Raw genomic sequence first — 24,256 nt, forward strand, 5'->3', positions numbered from 1 at the left:
GAAGGGTTGGTTTCCCATGGTGCTTGTAGAAGAAATGGATGCACAGTGTGCTATCCATTTGGAAATAGTTTGTTTTGAAATGGCCTTGCCCTTTGCCCCTGTTGCAAAGCTGACTAGTAGCTGGTCAGATTTTCTGAAGGGCCTGGTCCTATCAAGGCAGAATCTGAGTTGTCTATGCACATCTAAGGAGTGCAGAATCCTTTCCCCTTTATTTTGAGGATTAGGGAAGAAGGCTGGCAAATGGATAGATTGATTGAGAGCCACACTGGACACCACTTTAGGCATAATGGAAGGGTTAGTCCTGAGGGAAATCCTGTCAGCATGGAAATATTGAAGGGTTCCACAGCCATCAGTGCTAGTAGCTCAGACACTCTTCTAGCTGAAGTGATGGCTAGAAGCAAGGCTGTTTTCCAAGAGAGGAATTTTAACTCTGCTGATGCAGCAGGTTCAAAGGGGGGAAGCATGAGCTTTTCCAGTACAAAGTTAAGGTCCCAAGCAGGGGTTGGTGCTCTCCTTGGTGGCCCTAAGTTGTTTGCCCCTCTCAGGAACTGTTTGATAAGAGGATGCAAGAAGAGAGGTGGCTCAGTGTTGTAATGAGCAGAAATGGCTGAGGCGTTCATCTTAATGGAGGGGAAGGACATGCCTTTGTGGAGTAGATCTGCTAAGTAATCCAGGATAAGAGGCAGAGAGGGCAGTGTTGTGTCCTCTCCTTTAGACTGAATCCATGAGCAGAACCTTTTCCACTTATCAGCATAGGATTTTCTTGTACTGGGTCTTCTGGCTTCAAGAATGACATCCAGCACCTGTTTGCTTAAGGTCGCTGAGGGAGAATTCAAGGAATAAGCCAGGCTGCAAGATTTAGGGTTTGCAGTTGTGGATGCAGAATCTGTCCCTTCTGCTGAGAGAGGAGGGTTGGATTCTGGTGTAGGTGCCAGGGTGGCACCAATGTCAAGCTGGCAGGAGTGGGTACCAATGCTGGTGTGGCCAGTCTGGGGCAATCAGAATTTTCCTTGGTCTGTCCTGTTTTATCTTGAGTAATAATCTTGAAAGGAGGGGTAGAGGGGGAAAGGCATAGATTGAGAGATTTGCCCACTGAAAAGATAGGACATCCACTTTCCAGGCCCTGCTGTGAGGATTTCTTATGCAGAATTTGCTGAGCTGGTGGTTGTAGGGGGAGGCAAAGAGATCCACCTCTGAGGTCCCCCATTTCTGGATCAGAAGGTTGAAGGTGCTGTGCTCCAATTGCCACTCATTCACAATTGCCACAAAACACAAACAAGGAGGTTTCTGCTTAAGTCATCTGCCAGTAAGTTTTCTTTGTCTGGTAGGAATTGAGCTTGCAGGTGGACCTGAATGCCCAAGGCCATGTTCCACAGGACCATGGCTAGCCTGCAGAGTGGGTAGGAATGGGTTCCCCCCTGCTTGTTGATGTACCACATAACTGTGGTGTTGTCTGTTTTTATTAGCAGTTGTCCTGGAAAGATTAGGGATATGAAAGCTGTCAGAGCATTCTGTACAGCTGGCATCTCTTTTTGGTTGATGTGCAGATGAATTTGACTTGGGTTCCAGTGGCCCTGAATACATGTTCCATCCATGTGTGCCCCTCAGGCATAATCTGATGCATTTGTGGTTAGGGTCTGGGCAGCTTGGGGTTGAGTAAATGGCAGTCCCTTGTTGTGGTCCCATGCTTCTGCCCACCAGAGGAACTCTGTCCTTAGACAGGGTATGATAGGAATGACTGTTTCCAGGTCCTGAGAATGTTGGCACCAAAGACTTTTTAAGTACCATTGGAGTTTCCTCATATGCAGTCTTGTTTATGGAATCAGCAGTATACATGAGGTCATGAACCCTAGAGCTTGCAGTATTTTTCTTGCAGATAGCTGGGTTCTGGTGGCCATTTGTTTGAAGTAGTCTGTCAGATAGACTTGTTTTTCTGAGGTGAGGAATGCCATCTGGGAAGTTGTGTCCAAGCTTGCTCTCAGGAATACAATCTTTTGACTGGGTACCAGTTTTGATTTCTTTTCATTGATGGTGTACCCCAAGAAAGTGAGGTTTTTCACAAATGTCAGGTGCTGCAGCAGCAATTCCTGACTGTCCGCCTGAATCAGGCAGTTGTCCAGGTACAGGTAAATTTGGATATTTTTCTGCCTGCAGTATGCAATGGCTGGACCCAGGCATTTTGTGAATACTCTGGGTGCAGTAGATAAGCCAAAGGGAAGTGCAAAGAACTGATAATGCATAGGCCCTGACATAAAATGTAGATACTTCCTGCATGATTACCTTATGGGAATATGCAGATAGGCTTCTTTTAAGTCTAGGGTGACCAACCAGGCATCCTTGGCTAGCATAGGAAGAAGCTGTTGCAGGGTAAGCATTTTGAATTTTGGTACCACCAGAAAGGTGCTGAGAATGGAAAGATCCAGGATTGGGTGCCAAGAGCCCTCTTTTCTGGGTACCAGGAAGAGGCTGGCATAGAATCCTTAACCCCTATGTTCTACTGGAACCGGCTGAATAGCTCTGATATTGAGCAGGGAAAATACTTGGTTTTGAGCCTCTGCCCACTGGTTTGGAGGAAAGAATGGAAACCCGCTTGGGGTTGGCAGTGAATGGAATTAAAATTTGTACCCCTGGGATACAATGTTGAGGACCCACCGGTCCTGAGTGATGGACATCCAGATTTTTGCAGGAAGGGCAAGTTTTCCTCCTAAGGGCACAAACAATTGGGCAGGGCTAGGGAATGGAGTAAAGAAATCATTGTGAGGTTTTTCCATAAGTAGGTGGCTTACCATTCCCTGTTATAGGAGTGGGGGCACTCCATTGCTTAGATCTATGCATACCCTGAGACTGAAGTCTGGGTGGTCTGTTTCCCCTGGGTCTGATTTGAGAAGGCCTGGAGGGGACTGGAAAGGACCAGTGTTTGGAAGGCAATGCCTACTGAACCTTGGGGGTTGCACTTGTAAGAATTCTTTAACAGTCTGCATAGACTTAGCTTTTTCTTCCATCTTTTTAAGAACCTTTTCTGCTTTGGTGTCAAATAAACAGTCCTTATTCAAAGGAGTGTCTAGTAACTTTGACTTAACATGGTCTGGCAAGGTCTGCTCCTTCAGCCAAGCATGTCTTCTCAGTACAGAGCCAGTGACAGCTGCCCGGCAAGATGCTTCTAGGGCGTCAAAGCCACACTGCAAAATATGCTTGCTGACTTGACTTGCTGAGTGCTTAAGCTCCTGCAATTCTTTATTTTCTGCCTGAGAAGGTTGCCACGTTTTGTTTAATAAGTTCCATAATATTTTGCTGGTACTTCAGCATATGGAACTGTCAGTTCAATGCCCTAATAGCAAGAGTTGCAGAGGTATATACCTTCTTACCCCATCTGTCCAAAGCTCTTGAATCCCTGTCCGTAGGGGTGGGATTCTTGGCTGTAGTAGCCTTGATACATTTAGGCCCCTGAGAAATGATCTCTGAGTCAGCAGTAGGATTCTTGAAAATAAATTTGTGAGTGTCAGGTACTCTGTAGTACCTGTCTGGTTTCCTAGGGGCAGGAGGTAAAGTGTCAGGAGTAAGACTGGATTCCATAAAAACATCATCCACAACATCCAGGACAGGGGATATTGCTAAGGACCTGTGTTGAGGCAGCTCTAGAAATTCTCTGAGTCTCTTTTTGGACTGAGGTTAGTCTTGGCATTCCCAGTGGAAATGCTCTCATAAGGTATGCAAGGTTTCACCAAAAGAAAAATCCTCTGGAGGGGATGCAGAGGGAATGGATTACTGTGCATCTGAATCCTCATAAGCAGATAAGGGCATATCTTCATAATCAGAAATTTCAGAGTCATTGGACTCCTGGTCTGTAGAAGCTGAAGGGGACTGGACTCTTTGCCTCTTAGCAGGGGGAAGCTGACTTCTCCTAATCAGCGTAATAATGTCTTCAGCCATTCTAAACATTTGTTTTTGTGGCAAGGGAGCAGGTGCATGCACTTTGGTCATCAGTTTTCTAGGCATAGTGCGTACTCTGCGCTTAAGAAACTCAGTAGTTGTGGTTAAAAAAGAAGTCATTGGTTTGAGTCAAACATCAGTTGAACGAATAACTGCCTCAGAAGCCGGTGCCTGCTCAGCGGCTCCGGACCCATCCAAGGTAGAGACATCTGCAGGTTCCATAATCGATGAAGAGTCTCATGGCATACCGGACACCAAATGGGTCTCAGTAGAGGCCTGCAAATCCAATGAAGTGGGCATCAGGGGCTGCAACAGCACCTCACTGAGTACCAGCAGACTGGCGAGTAGCTTAACGGATGTGTCATCGGCAGTTTTGGACCTATGCGGTCTGTCTCTGTCTTTATATTTACGTTTTTTTTTTGGAATATCAGTAGTTGGATGGCTTACCGAAGCCATTTCAGAATACAGAGATCAAGAGCAAAATAATTTAGTGACAAAGAGAGCCCGACGATGAATCACTCGGGCATTAAATAAGGCACAAAACTGACAGCGAGGGACGTTGTGGTCTGGGCCTAAACAGGTGATGCAGTAAGAATGAAAATCTCTGAGGTATTTGCTTTCCACAGGCAAGACAATTGTTAATTTTTTCTGGCATCGGTTAGAGCAAGAAAACAGGATCCCCAATGGAGTACTTAGCTTTAGAAGACTTCAGGATTATTAAATTCGTAAATGAAAATTCAGGTAGCGGCCAACCGGCACTTGCAAACTGCTTCTGCTTTGGGCTCCTCGGCAAGAAAGACTGATGTAATGGCGTTGGCTGCCTGTTTTTATACCCCTGAAGACCTGATGTCAGTCCTGGAGCGACAGCATCAGACACAGAAATACTAAGTCTCTGGTATTCGGGTTGACTGAGGGCTACCTGCCGACAGATAACCCAAGTGTGATGACTGCAACAGTAAAACACAAAGAACATCCTTAAGTACAATCACACTAGCTGTTAGCCTTGAGGCATTTACAGTTCTGTATGTCACCACACTGTAGCATGTGAATAAATATATACATAAGGTAAAGGATATGTAAATAGTGAGTGCAAAATGGAGACACTAGTGAGGCGTCTGTGTCCTGTGAGCTTTCAGAGATAGTTCAGTTCTTCAGGATTTATTGCTGAAAGCACATCCTACTTTCCACCTCTATATTTAGTCTATACACTGTACAGTGTGTGTGTGTGTATGTGTGTGTGTGTGTGTGTGTGTGTGTGTGTGTGTGTGTGTGTGTGTGTGTGTGTGTGTGTGTGTGTGTGTGTGTGTGTGTGAGTACTTGTGTGCATGCGCACTTGCTTAGCTGCATACATTAACTGAATGATATAGGATATAAAGCTACTTTTGTGTGATTAATGCTAAGTTCTTTCTGTTCTACATGTGATACTCCTGGTCATTAATAGGCAATGCCACTGCAGCATGACATCTTCATCCTCTCCAACTCTAAGGGTGCTGAGTTCCTAAATCCTACTTCTAGTGACTGAGCACTCAGATTTTGGGCCTGCTAGTCAAACCCAAGTGTACAATTGCTTTTAGTTGTATTTCGATGGACAAATATCTGTATCTGTCTTTAATCTGAGCTCTTCTAATTTTTTTTAAGAATTAGGTTGACATAGAATAACTCTAAAGAGCAGGCATCCTTCAGTATGGAACTGAATGCTTGGCAAAAGTCCTGATACACCAATAAATGTGAAAATAATACAGTCCAAATTTATACAAGGTCCATGCTGATGTGAGAAAATGTATGTAAAAACATCCTCTCTACTTGAAATGTGACAAGGGAAATTGAGAGAAACAGCTGGCATGTCACAGGTTCATAGGACGATACTAGGGTATTGGGCCGGAGTCCTTTATAAGCCTAGCCAAGAATTTCACCATACTTTCACCTGTCAGGTAACAGAAAGGGCACATGAGTAGAACTATTACTAATAAGGTAAAAGTTTTGTGGATACTGAGAACTAAACAACTTGACACTTGTTATCTCAAAGGTGTCAGCTTTGCTGGTTTAAGATAATCATCAGAAAATTGCCTTCTTGTATTGGGTATGCCACTTTTTGTTGCAGATATTACTTTTAAAGTAAGGACTTCAACGGGCTGCAGCAGTCTGGAGACTGAAAGAGATTTTGCAAATGTCACTTGTGACTTAAGCCACCAAACACCCAACTACTGGTCTGATATCCAAAACTTATCCGTGGTGTAAGAGAGATTTTGACCTATGCCATCAACAGTTCTATCTCGTTGCAGTTTGCCTTAAGATTAATGAGCTTTTCCAAGCAAAGTTAGGACATCTTTCAGCCTGACTTCCAGATGTCAAAGTAACCCTTGTGGAAAACATCTTATTCTGTTTCATTGCTATGCATTTGTTGCATTAGCTTTTAGGTGTTAAAAGAGTTTTCTAGATATCAGAATCAGATTCTGCAAAGTTTAATAATTTATTGATTATGGGAAACACTCCCTTCAAATATTTTCAGTTCAAATCTGTTATTTATTTATTTAACTTTTATTTACTTGGAAAGTTCAACTTGGAACAAACCAATTTTCAGCAGAGGCCAGGAAGAACCACTCCAGACACGTCTTAGCAATGTCGGAGGAAACCAGAGCACCCAGAGGAAACCCTCACAAAAACAGGGAGGACATGCAGACTCTGTACAGAAGGCACTCCAGCTGAGAATGAACCAGAGAACCTCTTGCTGTGAGGTGACAACACAAACTGCTGCAACACTGCACCATCCAAGACAATGTGTGTTTGCTTGTATCTTTGAATTGTAGTTAGTTGTTTCATTGCAAGGTTCAAACTGAAGGCAGCCAAGAAAAGAAAAAATCTATCTGGGAATAGTCAGACAGCAAGAGCTGTATCTTAGGCTGCTACAGAATAAGACAAATTCTCCACTTACATACCATCCAGAAAGAATTTTTTTGAGAATCAGCCATAAGAGAATGAGTGCCAAGAGTCTAATGACCTCTCACTCGTGGTCAAAGCCTTCCCTAGGCCTGAAAATACTGGATTCAGAATGGTACTTTTCTAATACCTAACCCCAGATATTACCTCCACTGAAGCCTCTGCCACAGTCCCCTAAAAAGCCGCCATGTACTTAGTTGATGGCACATTCACCCAAGTTGAATCCCTTAAGGTGTTGATCAGTCTGGCACTTTTCCATGATGTCTGGTTCTGATACTCTTATTTTCATGACCAAGGGAGAGGGCAACATCAACTCAGTCCTTGTTCAAGAGAAGATCATTGGTTCTATGCCTGAGGTCCCTGGCAACAACCCTGTCCTGAGAAGTCCAAGGTATTCTCTGTCCCTATGCCCATAGCAAAGTTATCAAAGCAGAAGTCCACCATATAGGTTCCACAGCTGTTGCGTGAGCCATCTTTCCAAACCTTATGCCAGGATCCTTGCAGGACTTAGATAACCTAGCTCAGCACTGGTTTATGCATTTTTCTTAAAGAACACTCAGTTATTTACTGAAAAGGCATCAGCGGCATGTACTTCCCATTACAAAAAAAGACCACACCTCTCTCTTTCCGAAGACTTTGGCTTCACTGATTCAGAGGTGGATAGACTAGAGAATACAGATCAGATTTTCTTCTTCTCTGTTTATCAATACCTACACATCACAAACTTTTATTGAATGTTTAATCATGTATTTAAACCAGACTTGGTAGTTTACTTGTTTCTGAATTTTTTTGTTTATTTTACCACTGGTGAATTTTATTATATCTGACAAAGACAGTCAAATGTTGTGATAGAAAGAGAAAGAAGAAATAAATATTTGTTAGTGTCAGTGTCTTAAACTGCCAAATGCACATCCTGAAGTTCCTAGGGATTTTTTATCATACCTCAAGGGCAGGGCATGCAGGGGATACAAGAGAATGACCTTTAAGACAAACTGCTTCAGCTATGGAACCTCATAATTCAGGTGGCTTAGCTCTCCAAAAATATAGTGATGATGCTATGTGCACAGCTAAGTTAATGTTAAGATAATATGCTTGGTTGAGGGCTTAACCTATGCCAGATTATGTGAAAGAAGATCTCCTTAATTCCCCATTTGGCAAAGAGTGTCTGTTTAGACACTGCATAAAACGTATTCAAGACTTTGATACGGAAAAAAAATAGCAGGGTGACAGGAGGAAAAGCCTGTAGCCCTTATTGCTGAGACACAGAACAGCAACGACTCTTCCATGCTTCATTCATTCTAACCATAAAACCCGCCTAACCTTACACATTGTCTCATTTCCTCCAGCAATACTAAAGACAAAGAGCTGGTTAGGCATCTCTGGCAAACAAAAGGTAAACATCACATAAAACAGATCAGTGCTAAAGATTTTGCAACAAGGTACAAATTGTTTTGTGTATGTTCAAGGGTTCATAGTTGCATACTAGAATAATAACCACTGGGGCCTTTATAAGTTTAGCCAAGCATCTCAACTGTATCTCACAAGTTTACGTACCTTAGAGGTTATTTTAAGGGGTCTATGTACACTAGGATAAGGTTTACAGACTGCATCTGTCCATTAGTGACATAGGTGCCAGACCAAGGGTATATTTCTGATTTCTCATTCACTGGTCCTGGTTTTGCTTGAAGAGGGCTAGGGAAGAGCTCTGCTTCACATAGATGGGAAGCCATTTCCAGAGATTTAAGAGTTAAAATCCCTAGTTTGCATAATTCTGATGCTGCTCATTTTATGAATATGCAAAAGTTCTATCAGAGAGGGATTCAAGGATGCTTTGCATGCCAGGCATACATTGCCTATTACAGTCTGTAGAAACAGAGTATAGACATACGGCTTTAAGGCAATCTACAAAGGACATGCTGCTTGCATCCTGAATTCGTTTTGTGAGGAACCTCTATGGAGGTTCTAGTTGTTGCATGTGCCTGGTCAGGTACACACTGTAGGGAGTGTTATACTCAGTGATGAGCCTGATGAGGGCCAAATACAGTGGAACGATGACTTCTTTGGACCTAGACACCATGCCTTTGTTTATAAGTTGAGCAACACAGAATAATTTTGTTACTTTCTTGGACATATATTGGTCAAAAGGCAGGCTACTATCTGCATACATACCCACATTCCTGACTATGAGTTCTACTCTTAAGGGTATATATCAATGAGGTAATTTCCTAGGGTGGCTGACTTCCCAAATGGTACTATTATACATTTTTGGCATTGAGTTTTAAGTTGTGGCTTTGGCACCATTCATTTGTTTGTGTTAGTCCTTCTTGTAGGATGTAAGTCTCTTGGGGGGATTCTCTGACTGCTGCTACTTTGTAATCCTCTGAAAACTTAGCCAGCCTGAGGCCCTTGCCATTGGTCTTGACTTCCAAGAAGTAGATGCTAAAAAGGAGATGACCCAGCCCAGAGCCCTGAGGGACTCTGCTAGTGACCAGTCTGTTTGTGTAGATAGTATTTGATAGCAAAACTTCCTGGGTCCTACCTGGGAGTCATCAGGGTACCCAGCTCATACAATAGGAGTTTAAGCCTGTATCCATGAGTTTGTTTATAATACCCACGTTGGGGTACTGTTTCAAATGACTTAGCCAGGTCAAGATAAGTATTATGCACTCTTTTGCTCTCATCCATTGCCTTGGTGACCTTCTCATGGAAGTCCACTTGGCTGAGTAGGCATAACCTGCCCTTGATGAAACCAAACTGAATTGGATCAAGTGTTTGAAAGTTTCTATGCCCTTATTAGTCATTTCCATGATAATCTTTTCCATGACTTTGGATATGAGACTAGTCAGACATACGAGTCTGCAATTCTACAGCTGATGCCCCACACTTGTGTATTGGGATGACTGTTGCAGTTCTCCATTTGTATGACAAAATGGGCCTGATGATGGCCAAATACAGTGGAATGATGACATCCTTGGACCAAAAAACCATGCCCTTGCTTATAAGTTGAAAAAAGGACCAAAAAGCCATGCCCTTGCTTATAAGTTGAAAAAACAGAATAATTTCCAAACTACATTAGATGCATAATGGTCTAAAGCCTTGTTTAGGCTTCTGTCTGGAGGCTACAGTTAAAGAATTACTCCAGTGGTCCTGATAGGACATGTTTCAAGCTCTTTAGGAGGCATCCTGGGATATTATTGGAGCCCATCGATTCAGTGTTTTTGGACTTAGAGGGTGCATCTTAGACTCTACATGGTGCCCTTTAAGGGGAAGAGTTGTACAGACCAACCACTTTGGGCATCTACTGTGGTACTCAGTATCTTCAGGATAGGAGAACACGGATTACAGACTGCGTGCCATGGCATAGCTAGCCACTTGATGGTGTAAAATATGGCTCTAGGTGATTTGGTCATGTTGACTAATGTTGCCAAAAATGGGCATGGATAGTCACCGGTGATAAGTGGGTTGAGGACCCTGCCTACTCTGACCCACACCAGAGACCTGTGCTAATGGTGGGAGGGGTATATGTGCCCCTATTGGCCAGTGTGTGCCCACCATAAAGACTAGCAGCCCTGGGTCAATCAGCTACTGGATGGCCGGTGTCTAGTTGCCCAACTTGAGTTACCTGGGATAGCTCTGTTGAGTGAAAACTGGACATAAAACCAACCAACCTGCCAAACATGAACTGAGAATTGCTACACTTAATGTAGGTTCTCTGACAGGAAGCAGCTTGGAAGTGGATGACATGATGATATGGAGGAGGCTGGACATCCTATATATCCAGGAGACGAATTGGAAGAGCAGTGCAGCAAAGCCACATGGCTTGGGATCCAGAGTCTACTACTCAGGTGGAGGGCAGGCTAGAAATGGTGTAGGTATTATGGTGAGAGAGAGGCTTCAGAAGGCAGTAAGAGATATCATCAGAATTAATGACAGACTCATGGCAGTCAGACTCCAGTGTAATGATAGGGCAGTATCCATAATCTCAGCCTATGCCCCACAGCAGGGTTGTGATAGTGTGAAAAAGAGTGCATTCAGACAGCAGTTGCAGGACCTACTAGATAAAACAGGACAACATGATTTGGTGTTGATAATGGGTGACTTGAATGCACATATTGGGACAGACAGAACAGGATATGAGGACTGCCTGGGTCCACATGTGTGGTGCAACAGGAATAAAGAAGGAGAAGCCATTATAGACTTCTGTCTGGCAAATGGCTTGATAGTAGCCAACACATGGTTCAAAAAGAGAGACAGTCACAAGATCACATACAAGAGTAGTCAACATGCAACTCAGGCAGACTTCCTATTAGTAAGGAATAGGCACTGGGGCAGAATCCGTGATTGCAAAGTCATCCCCAGTGAAACAGTCGGCTCACAGCATAAACCACTTGTTGCCACAATCAGCTGTAAGCAGTGATCAGAGAAGGCACTAAGGTCAACAGAGATCAGGCTGAAGACCTGGAAGTTGACTGAAGAGAAAGTATAACAGTTCAAGGAATTACTCAGGGCTCTAGCACCCCAAGAAGAGGAGGAAATAGGTGGAGTTGAAGAAGAATGGCAGCGCCTTAAAGCAGCATGTGCTAGCTCTACAGAAAAGATATGTGGCCAACCAGGTATGGAAATAAGGTACATAAGGAAAGCTGGTGGTGGAATGCAGAAGTCCAGGAAATCATCAAAAAAACAGGACTGCAGGAAAAAGTGGGAGACAGAAAAGACTGATCAGGCTAGGAAGGACTACTGGTTGTCTAACAAAGAAGCTAAGAAAGAAGTTGCAATAGCAACGAATAGGGTATCGGAGGCACTCTACCAACTTCTGCAAAGTGACTCAGTAAAGGGCACAGAGGAACTATATCAGGTTGCAAGGCAAAGAGAAAGATAAAGAAGATAGTCCAGATACCCTTCATAAGGGATGCCAGTAACAACCTGCTTACCAGCCCAGAGGACATCAAAGGAAGAAAGAAGGAGTATTTTCAGCAGCTTCTGAATAAAGAAAACCCCACAGAAGCTGTACTGCCCCATTAACAGCCTACAATGAGAGAAGAAGAGGAGCCCACCCTAGAAGAAGTAAGAACAGCACTAAGGAAAAGGAAGTCAGGGAAAGCAGCAGGCTCAGATGAGGTCACAGCAGATATGATAAAGATGCTGGGTGAGATAGGGAAGAAATGGCTCCTGAGGGAACTAATAGTGGTGTGGAGAGAAAGGCATATCCCAGATGACTGGATAAAAAGCATACTAGTGCCAGTGTACAAGAACAAAGGGGACATCAACAACTGTGGGCAGTACAGAGGCATCAAACTCCTATCACACTGCATGAAATTTCTGGAGAGGGTGATTGATAAACGGATATACCGAGTAGTAGAATGTAAGATGGGAGATGAGCAGTTTGGATTCAGATCAGGATGCAGCACAACTGACCCAATGTTTGCATTGAGACAGATACTTGAGAAGAAGCTAGAGATGAGGAGAGAGTCCAACTGGGCATTCCTAGACTTGGAGAAAGCATATGACAAAGTCCCAAGAAAGCTGATCTGGGCAGTACTGCCATGGTTTGAAGTCCCAGAAACATTGGTAGAATTAGTGCAGGCTATGTACAAGGACCCAATGACTCAAGTACGAACAGTGTTCAGCCTCACAGAGGAGTTCCCAGTGGGTGAGGGTGTACATCAGGGTTCAGCTCTGAGCCCACTGCTGTTCATACTGATGATGGACTACATTAGCAAACACGTTGGAAGGGACAGATCAACAAAGCTGCTGTATCCAGACGATGTGGCAGTACAGACAGAATCTGAGGTAGAACTTCAGCAAAGGATAGGAGAATGGAATGCAAATCTGAAGGTACATGGGATGAAACTAAGCACAGATAAAACTGTGGTAATGACAGCAACTTGGGGAAATCAGAAGAAGCTGAGAATAGAGATAGAAGGGAAGATAGTGGAACAGGCAAGCAGCTTCAAGTATCTGCGAGGAGTAGTTGAGGAGAAGGGTAGTCTGAATGAAGAGGTCAAAGCTAGAATCAGAGGGGCTGCAACCAATTGGCATAGAGTATCAGGTGTAGTCTATGACAGAAGAATGCCAAAAAAGCTGAAAAGTAAGGTGTACAAGACAGAAGTGCAACCAGTACTACTGTATGGTACAGAAGCCTGGGCAGTAAAGGCAGAACAGTTGAAGAAGCTAGAGGTGATGGAAATGAAGTGCCTGAGAAAGGTGGCAGGATGCACTCTGTGGGACAGATGAAGAAATGAGGACATAAGAGCAGAAGCCAAAGTAGCTTCAATTGCAAAAAAGATCAAAGAGAACAGATTACGGTGGTTTGGGCACATGTGTAGAAGCAGAAGACAATCTGATGAGGAAGATTTGGGACAGACAGGAAGAAGGTAAGAGGAAGCAATGACATCCAGCAAAGTGGTGGATGGATTGTGTGAAAGAAGATCTGTGACAGTCAGGCATGAGTGTTGAAGAAGGCAGGAATGTGGCACTGAATCATGAGGGATGGCGACAGTTAACACGATACCCCGACCCCATGTAGAAAAATGGGAAAAAGGGGGCTGATGATGATGATGATGATGAGAGTGCATCTAGGGCCTTCTCCATAGTGATACTTGGTGGGATTTGTTTGATGGTATTTCCTGGAGTGCAGCTGGGACAGAGAGAGTGGGGGCAAAATTGGATTTGAATTTGTTGACCAGCAGATCGGCTATATCATTTGGCTCTATAGTTGTCTCCATTTGCAATCAGCAGTGCACACTGTTGTGTGTTGCCTTTGAAGTTTTGGACACAGCTAAAGAAAGCTTTGTGGTTTTCCTTTGCCTGGGAGGTTATAGTTACCTCGGATTTGGCATTACTGACTTAATTTGCACTCTTAGTTGTTTGTTTTGGTTGATGAGAGTGTTTTTATCATGTTGGGGATAGCACTTCATAATCACTGGTATGACATTTTTCTTTTGTTGTACATCCTGTTTATTTGGATTGCACCAGAGTGACTTGCTTTTTGAGTTAGTTCTGGGCTTATTTCTGGTAGACACACCTGTCTTTATGCATTTATTAACATGATTCTGTGAACAATTCCATGTAGGCAGCTGTGTTCTCAGGGCTTGTGGGGATTTACATTTGACAGGTTATCACTTAGTAGTAGGAATTTTGCCATAGAATAGCTCCTAAATGTCATCAGGTTAGCCAGGGTCACATAACTGATTTTTATTGTGAAGAAGACAGATTAGCGGTCTAACTTTACCAAGGGGAGGCACTGCATGGTGTATGTGTGTGTGTGTGTGGGGGGGGGGGTAAACATTCTCTATTATTTGTGAGTACAAGGTCTAGTATTTTGCAACCCCAGTGGGTGAATGGACAATCTGGCCCAAGGTGTTTGCATTTACAAAATCCAGAAATCTCTAAGACTGTATGTTTGGGTTGTGTAAGTATCCCAGTTTATAGTGGGGGTAATTGCAGTTGCCCAGGAATATGTTATTGAGTTAAAAGGTGATGACCTCCTGTAAGTCCCAGTATGTTATGGGTTTCTTGAGTCATAGTGAGTGACCTAAAGCTTGCAAGTATATGATATGGGACTTTGTCAACAGAAATCTGGACATGTAAAAGCTCAAGCACATCATCCTGTTTGACTAGACTTGAGAAGAGTTTGTTGTTGATATAGATTTTAAGACACCTCTACCTTTGGCCCTACCTGTGCAGTAGCTGGCCTTTATGTGTGGAAGGCATTGTAACCCTGCACTGGTGAGGTGCTCTCAGTGGCTTTAAACCATGCCTTAGAAACTGCACAGATGTTCATATTTTCCAGGATGAGGAGACCCTGGAGGGGATGGAGTTTCTTGTTTAGGCTACTGGCATTGAGCAGTAACACATTTAGATTCCATTGTGTTGATTATGGTATGTCAGAAGATTTGCCAATTTGGTATTACTTGAAAAGGGCACTATGGACGAGGACAATGTTGAAGCGAATATTTAAAATCCTAGAGGGGAAAATGCAGACCATACTTAGCAAAGCAACACAACACGTGGTAAAGCAAAATATCGTACACCCTTAGAATGACACCAGAAACTAAGTCAGTTATTGAAGCCAAACATCTTTTGTTCAAATTGTGAGATCATATACTAGAACAGACAGAGATGCTAGGCACATACAAGCTCGGGACACACAGTCCCAAAGCTCTATAATGTCTCTCTTCATATAGTCCAGGGAGGTATGTCTCAGGTCATTTACAACCTACATGGACTATCACTGAATCATACTGGTACTTGTGGTCTAATGGCTTAAGCGTTTGTGTGATTTGGAAAATGCTTGATGCTTATAGACAACTGACCTTGATTTTGATTTTCTTCCTATGCAGCCAGGTGAGCAAGACATATCTCACGAGGAAGTCTCCTGTGATTAAATCTTGGGATGCAGCCAGGTGAGCAAGACATATCTCACGAGGAAGTCTCCTGTGATTAAATCTTGGGATGCAGCCAGGTGAGCAAGACATATCTCACGAGGAAGTCTCCTGTGATTAAATCTTGGGATGCAGCCAGGTGAGCAAGACATATCTCACGAGGAAGTCTCCTGTGATTAAATCTTGGGATGCAGCCAGGTGAGCAAGACATATCTCACGAGGAAGTCTCCTGTGATTAAATCTTGGGATGCAGCCAGGTGAGCAAGACATATCTCACGAGGAAGTCTCCTGTGATTAAATCTTGGGTAGTATGTTGGCTTGCCTTATGGGCTTTTTTAGTTGTGGGTACAAATGTTGTGGCTGTTTTTATTCTGTTGGGTGTTGTTTTGGTGGAGTGCTTTTGGGGTATCTGAGGATTCCTTTTTCAGAAGGAATGTCTAGGAGCACCTCAGGACAGGACAGATCTATTATTTCAAAGATTATGCAGACTGCAGCACTAAGAATTATGTGCATTTAGCAGTATGTCAGAATTGTGATTCATACTATGTTGGCAAGACAAATAGTATGTTTAAAACCAGGATATTTCAGCATGTTTCAGACATCAAACTTCGTAAAGAATCTAATGCCTTATTTTCTCATGTCAAGGAGAATATAGGACATAAAGTTTTATTTATGGCACTACAAATACTTAGCAATAATGTAAGGGGAGGGGATATTAGTAATGATACGGAATGTGCAGAGACTAGGTGGATAATTAGACTTGGAGCAGATAGCCCCCCAGGCTTAAATACTGTTATCCCTTTAAAACCCATCCTTAGAAAAAGGAGGGTAAAATACTGATTTCTGATTGGTTAATGAGTATTTTTAATGTCTGGCTTTGTTAGGTATGCACTATCTGATGAAGGGCTTGTTAGCTTGAAAGTACTTAGCAGTGCACTTTTTATTTTATTGTTTTAATAAATATTCAGTGTTTTCTACAAGTTTTGGCGTGGTGTCTCCTGCCTTTTGTGCCTTTTAGGTCTTGGGGTTTAAGAAGGTTATTTTTAAGTACCTCAGCATTTTTCTGTCTATATGTTAGGTCAGTACTATGTATAGCGGGTGTAATACAGACATTACTGACAACCTGATTGTTAAATTGAGTGCTTTTATGTGAGAGTCTTACCTCCAGTGACAAAGTGTAATTACATTTCTCACATACAGCATCTATTTCTCTAAGGATTCATTTTTTTTTCTCTGAACATGAGACAATTCCTGCTTTGTCTCAGGATGCCCTTCAGTTTTCCTTAGCATGCAAACAAGTTGTTCTGTGTACATTTGAGTAATGAGTAAAGTTATAGGGAAAGTTTATAGTGAAACTTTAGCTTCTAAGTGTCTACATCAATACAAGGCACTGCTAAACACAAATGTGTGATAAGCAGTGGAGTTTATAGACTGGAAGAAAAATGACAAAACTATCTAAAAATTATCTTGTTTATCATCTTGATTAACCGATCTCTGTCAGAAAGTTACGTTCCCACACTGTGGAAAGTATCACATATAATTCCCCTCCACAAAGGTGGACCCTCCACAGAACTAACCAATTACCACCCCATAGCTATTCTCTCTCCACTCTCCAAAATACTAGAGAGATGCATACACCCACAGGTCTCAGACTACCTCCTTACTAACAACCTCCTTTCCAATACTCAGCATGGTTTCCGACCAAACCATAGCACCACCACTGCCTTACTCTCCTTTACTAACACTATCCTTCAGCATAAAAACAATGGCTATCTCTCCTCTGCTACTTTCCTAGACCTATCTAAAGCATTTGACATGGTCCCACACAACTTATCTCTGTCCTCAATAACCTATCCTTCTCTCAATCAGTCACCAACTGGTTTCAGAGTTACCTGTCTGACCGCCAACAATCCGTTGTATGGCAGAATGACATATCTCCCCAACTACCTGTCACCATAGGGGTTCCCCAAGGATCCACCCTTGGACCCCTACTCTTCTCTGTTTTCACCAATAATCTAGCCTCTGCCACCAGACATGGTACACTCATACAATACACAGATGACTCAACCATCATCTGCTCAGCCCAGTCCCTACCCAAACTGTAAAAAGTCACACAGGAAGCCTTTTCCACTGTTGAAACTTGGTTATCCAATGCCCAATTAATACTCAACCCAAACAAAACTAAACTACTCATATTTCAACCCACCGAACATAGTCAAAACAACTCTCACTTTAACATCACAGCAAAAGACAACACCACTATATACCCAACTGAACACACCAAATAGCTAGGAGTGGAAATAGACAATAAACTAAAATCTGACATTCACATATCCATGACCATAAAAAAAAGTCCACAAAAAACTAGGAGCGTTATGCAGAAATAAGCAACTTCTCACCGAAGCAGCAAAGATTTCAATAGCAAATTCCCACCTTATCTCCACCCTACTTTATGCCTCTCCAATATATACCAACCTAAGGCAATGCGATCTAAACAAGCTAGAGACCTGCTACAACAAAATCGCCAAGTTCGCCACAGGGGCATCCTACCGTAGTCGCCACTGTCTCTCACTTGCTGACCTGGGCTGGCTTGAACTCCCTCACCTCCTTCAATGGCATCAACTCTCACTCATCCACAAACTAGTAAACCATCCACTAAATGTCCCATCCCTCCAGAATCTACTCCAACCCAATCGCACCACCAGACCACTAAGATCCAGCAACAAAACTCACTTGCAGATCACTAAAGCCAATAACTCTGCTGGTGAGGCACTATTCTCTTGCACCATAGCCAAATTATGGAACTCCCTCCCACCCACAATTATCTCCATACCATCATGCACCCACTTCAAAACTTTACTAAACGTTCACCTAAAAACATGCTGGCTATGCCCTTGCAACTCCCACTCTTAATATCACCCACCCCATCCAACCACTACCTTTCTTTCCACTCCACTAACTGCCTTGATTATAGCAAGTTCAGATGCTCATAAGCCTAGTACTTATTATACAGCAGGAACTTCTTATTGTAACATTTGTTAATGTCTGTTATGTACTTCACAGATAAAGATTGTAGTTGTCTACTGATGTACTATGTTCCTCATCTGTAAATATGTTGTAAGTAATTGCTATGTTAAATTGTTAATCGCTATGTAACCCAATGTAACTACTGTCTGTTTATTTTAACTGTGGAGCTTTTCTCCCCGGGCCTCCGCTGAAAATGGACCTACATCCAGTCGGACACTCCTGGTCAACAAATATAAATAAATAAATAAAAATAAATAAATAAATAAAAAGCCATCTGGCCAATTAAATGATTTTAGTATAAGCCTCCTTGTAAGTCTTCCAACTTGGACAGACCAGGCTAACTTTCTACTGTGAAAAAACAAAAAGATCCTTCAGAATAAATGGTATCAAATAGCAAAAACAGGATAACTGAAGTAAAAAATGGTACAGAAGACACAACTGGCTACATATAAAACTCAGGTTTAATAAAAATAAATATAACAAGGTAAGCGCTTTCACACAATAAATGTGCTTCGTCAGACAACTCATTACAAAAATCAAACAGTTTAAATATTGAATCCGTCTCATCTCATAAACACAATCAACCAATAAGAGAACATTTATAATAAAACAATTATAAAACAATTGAGAAGCAATTATTTATTTAAAGAGGCCTCTAGCTTTCAAAGCTGGTTTTATAGAGGCTCTCTCATTAATGCCAGGAAACATATCTATCTGCATATCCATGATCCAAGATAATTCACGCTCCTCTGTATAGTTTCTAAAGTCACCACCCCGAGTATTGGGATTTATTATTTCTATCACTCTAAAGCCAAATACATGTTGTTTCCCATACTCAGTAAAATGCTTTGGCAGTGCATTATATTCACTATGCTTATGCATATTATATACATGTTCCCTCATTCTTTCAAGTAAAGATGTGTTGGTCTTGCCTATGTAAAAATAGTCGCAGGCTCGACAATAGGCTAAATAAACCAAGTTTCTGCTGCAAAAATTGGCAACTATGAAAAAAACGACCATAGATCCAGCACCAAAAGTTTTATTGCACACAAATCCCCTAGCGCCTCGGCTTTCGCCTTCAAGGAGAATAACTTCAAAATATTAGCAAACCTTTTTATACATATCATTAATAGAATAATTAAAACATTCAATTATCAATTAAACAATTAACCATTAAAAATTCTCCAGTTACACTCTAAATTCATGCCTCTTGGCTCCAAAGTGTCATACTTTAGTATAAAAACAGTTTCCTTATACAACAATTTTTGTTTTATTTTTTCTTCACTTTCACAAACACTTAAACTTTCTAAAACTGTGGCTAATAAGCCCTTAGCATCACCATTATGAAACTTTTTAAAATGTGTAGCAACAGGACTTTCTACTTTACTATGCTTTATGTCCCTTAAATGTTCCTGTAATCGCACTTTAAAAGCCCGTTTACTTTCCCCCACATAAAACATATTACAAGGGCACTTCAATGCATATATTACTCTCTCTGTATTATATGAGTAGAGTCCCTTAGCAAAAAATTGTTTACCATTAATATATTGGAAACTCCTACTCACATATTTACAGGAGATGCATTTACCACAGGAATATGTGCCCTTTGTTTTAACATACATATTAACATCCATATTTAACTTCGGTGTTGAAAAACCTGCATGAACCAACATGTCCTTTATATTTCTCCCTCTTCTATATGAAAAAGTAATATTTTTAGGAAAAATTGATATTAATTCTCTATATTTAAATAATGATTTCCAATAATATTTAATCATATTACTAACTTCTGTAGAAAGTAAATCATAAGTTATAACCATAAAAATCTTTTTTAATTCATTTCCTTTAGAACAAATATATGTTCTTTTTTTTTGATAAGCATCTTGATTATAACTTTTAATGCTATTTAATGAAGACATCACTTCATGAGCATCATAGCCCCTTTCAATATATATATTTGCTACTTTATCTAATTCATCATTAACTGTATTGTTGTTTCTATATAATCTATTTATTCTTAAAAATTCACCATAGGGTAATGAATTAAGAAGATGTGGGGGATGACAACTCTGACCATCTAAAAGATGTAAGTCATTTTCAAATTTTCGAAATATTTTTGTCAGCACCCTCCCATTTATATTTCCTTCCAAAACTATATCTAAAAAAATTAACTTTATTCCCAACTTGGAAACCATCAAATTTTAAACCAAATTGATTCATTTGTAATTCATTTTGAAATTGACATATTTCTGATTTACCACCCTGACAAATAAAAATTAAATCATCTATATAACGATAATAACCAATAACATATTTAGTAAAAAACTTCATTCTGTACAAAAATTCCATCTCAAAAAGGTTCATCATTGCATTCGCATACATGGGCGCAAAACCTGCACCCATTGCTGTTCCTTTCAATTGATGAAATAATTGTCCATCAAAAATAAAAAAAATATTTTTCAAACAAAAATCTATAAGATCCACAATATATAGAGACAAAGGGCTATTACCTAATAATTGCATTATAGCTTTAAGGCCATACTTATGTTCTATACTTGTGTACAAACTCTTAACATCTGCTGTGAACCAGTACATATCCATACTCCAAGTTAAGGATGAAATTTTGTTCAAAAAATCTATACTGTATTTAATATATGAAGGCTGCTTCATAATAAAAGGAAATAAATAACTATGCAAAAATAACCCCATATTACGTGTAAAGTAGTTACAAGCTGATACAATTGGACGACCTGGTGGATACATTAACTTTTTATGCACTTTTGGCAAACAATAAAACTTAGCCACTTCACATCCTTTAGTCGAAAATTTTTTTGAAATGTCTTCCTTTGTGAAGTAACCCAGACTATAGCCTTTATAACAAAGATTTTCAAATCTACTAATAGCTTCTTCATATTGTTTTATCTCACATTTAACATATGTGCTACTATCATTTAAATGTTCCCAACACATATTAGCATATTGGGTATAATGCATTAACACAATTTTATTACCCTTATCCGCCGGTTTCACTATAATTTCCTTATTAAACGCTAATTCTTTAATAGCAAGCCATTCATTCTTAGTTAAATTATGTTTTATATTACTTATTTTTCTATCAAAGTCACTATATATGTTGTCAGCTGCAAAATTAATCATTGTTGAAAAATTTTTTATACCTTCATGTTGGAAGGATGGTGAAAAAGTACTAATGACCTTAATTTCACTGGTGTCTAAACGACAATATGCATTAGGTTCCATAGAACTATCATTGTCGGATACACATGAATAATAGCTATCATCAGAATCACTATTATCATACAAACTAGTCTCATTAAACTTGTTAGATAAAGTACCTTCATCACGATTAATTGTAAAAAAGTACATCAAATTTAACTTACGTATAAACCGATAGAATTCCCCTTTCAGAACATGCAACCTAGGAAAAACCGTAGGTACAAATTTAAGGCCATGATTTAATGCTGAAATAGTAGCATCACTGATATTAACGCCACTTAAGTTAATAATATAATTATTAACAACATTGTTAACGTTCACTGAGTCACATAGTACAAAATCAGTTTCTCCTGAAACGTTTGTACCTCTGTACAGTTCTCGATGTCTCTGCATTTGGTCTCCATCTATTCTCATTTCCTGTGGTGTTACCCCTAGGTTCGTTTCTGTTGCCATATTCTGACCATCTCTTCTTCCGAAAGGAATTCTGCAGTTGTTCTGGGTTCTGAGCTGCCGGTAGTCCTGGATAGTCATTATCACCTTCCCCAACTTCACTATCCCAATCCGTAGAGGCATCTGATGTAGTGTTATGCCCGCCATATTCAGACCTACTTTCTTCATCTGCAAATCTGACGTAACGACGTCTATTCTTGCCATTGTTGATTGGACGAGAAAAAGCCGAGCCCCCAGCATAATCCTTGATGTCACGATTTAGTTTGTACTTTTTAACGTTCAAAAGTTCCTTTTCCATATCTATCAATTTGTTTTGTATATCCTTTAAACACAGTTCCATACGCGATAACCCCGCCACAATTGGCAACTACCCTGAAATAATATTTCTTTGTTGTAACAGGATGGACAAATTCAAATGAAGGGTCCTCAGGTGTGAAACATACGTTCCATATGTTGGTGATGACCAGGTCCAGTATGTTGTCACATCTTGTGGGAGTGGTGACCAGCTGTTCAAGGGCGTTTGAGTTTATAAACTCAAGGAAGCATTGGGCTAGGGCGTTTGAGCTTGAGTAGTTTTCCCAGTCAATGTTTGGATAGTTGAAGTCACCCAGTAGCATGGTGTTGGGTAGAATCTTTATACTTTCTAATGTTCTCAGGAATGCTGCGTGAGGGTCCTGAGACAAGGTGGGAGATCTGTAGCAAGCTATAAATTGAACAGTCAATTTACTCGCTGTCAATTGCACTTGGATGGTCTCAGATTTCGCGTGCTGTGCTACTAACCTGGAGGTGTGGGTGTTCTTGATGAATATTGACACACCCGCTCTTTTTGTGTTCCGGTCCTGATTTTGGGACCTAAAGGTATGGTAGGAGTTATAGCCTGGTAGTGCTGGGGTGCTCTCTGGAGCCTTGAACCAGGTTTCTGTCATTGCACATACGTCGATTTCTTCCATACTAAGGAGAGCCTTGAGTGCATGCATTTTGAGGTTTAGACTTCTGGCATTGAGCAGCATTACCCTCAGTTTTTGTTTATTATTGTTGTTTATGGAGGTGGGTTTGTCTTTTGAGCATTGCCTAAAAAAGGCAGTATTGGGGCGGCAAGAATCTTCGCCAGTATTCGAAAGCCCAGGGGTGAGAGGTGCAAGCCATCTCTGGTGAAGCAACGTGGCTTGTCAAGCATGTCATCCCAGGCTGACAAGTACTGGATCCCCTTTGAATGACACCAGTAGTTTAACCAATTCAGATTTGGCATTGGCAGATTTTATAATTAATTCACTATCATTCTATAGCTCTAACAAAGCTTTCCACTCCACATTACTCAAGTTAAAGAAACCTCTCTTCATACCTTTGCCATTGTAAATAGCCATTAAATCATTCTCACATTTTCTCAAAAAAGTGTCTAATACAGGATGTAAAGGTGGTGTGATGACACCCGTTTTTTTAAAAACAATTGTTTCAGAGTTATCAGCATTACTATACATAGTTTTAAGCATTACATTCCTAACATATTTCTTAATATCATTGATACTCTCACTCGAGATAGAATCTTGGGCTGGTATAAGTGATAGCCCATAGCTTAACAAAGATATTTGAGAAGCAGTCAGTTCTTTTTTAGAAATATTATAAATAACAGAGTCATTTAACCTGTCCACATGTTTTTCAGCATCAACTTTCTACCTTCCTCCATCAGACGCTGCTGTTTCCTCCCCCTGCTTTGAGAGCATGAATAACGCATCTTCTCCCTCTGTCGAATTGGGAGGGGTAAAGGGAGTGTCTCTGTTTGACCAGCTGTATGCATAGTTTTCAGGCACACATCTATTGGTTTGGAAAAAACAGCTGAGTTTACAGGAATAGTACCAGATGTACTAGGAATACTGCAAAGTTTGACAGTGTCACTTTTTCCGTTATTAACATTAGCTTGTTTAGTAATGGTTAAAGCTTCAGAAGAAGTGGTATTCAACACATTCTGAATATTATTAGAGTTCTCAGTCACAGAATCAATTGAATGCACATTCCTGGGCCAGGTAAAAACATTGCCCTTAGTAAAATCAGTAGTGTCCCTACTTAACTTCTTCATCTTCTGTGTTTTCAACTGTTGCTCGTACAAGGAAACATTACCAATGGCCCTATCTATTTTTGCTAAAACATCTTCTTTATGTGATTCCAATAACTCAGCATACTCTATGTTCACAGTCTCAACCAGTTGTTTCTCTATAGGTTTAAAATGTTCTATCAAAAGGCATATATAATTGAAGCTCATTTCCAAGTTTAACTGCTGCCACTTACTTAATAGAGTG

Source organism: Protopterus annectens, chromosome 1.part1, assembly GCF_019279795.1.
Source record: "Protopterus annectens isolate FY-2018-M chromosome 1.part1, PAN1.0, whole genome shotgun sequence".
Taxonomy (NCBI): Eukaryota; Metazoa; Chordata; order Ceratodontiformes; family Protopteridae; genus Protopterus; species Protopterus annectens.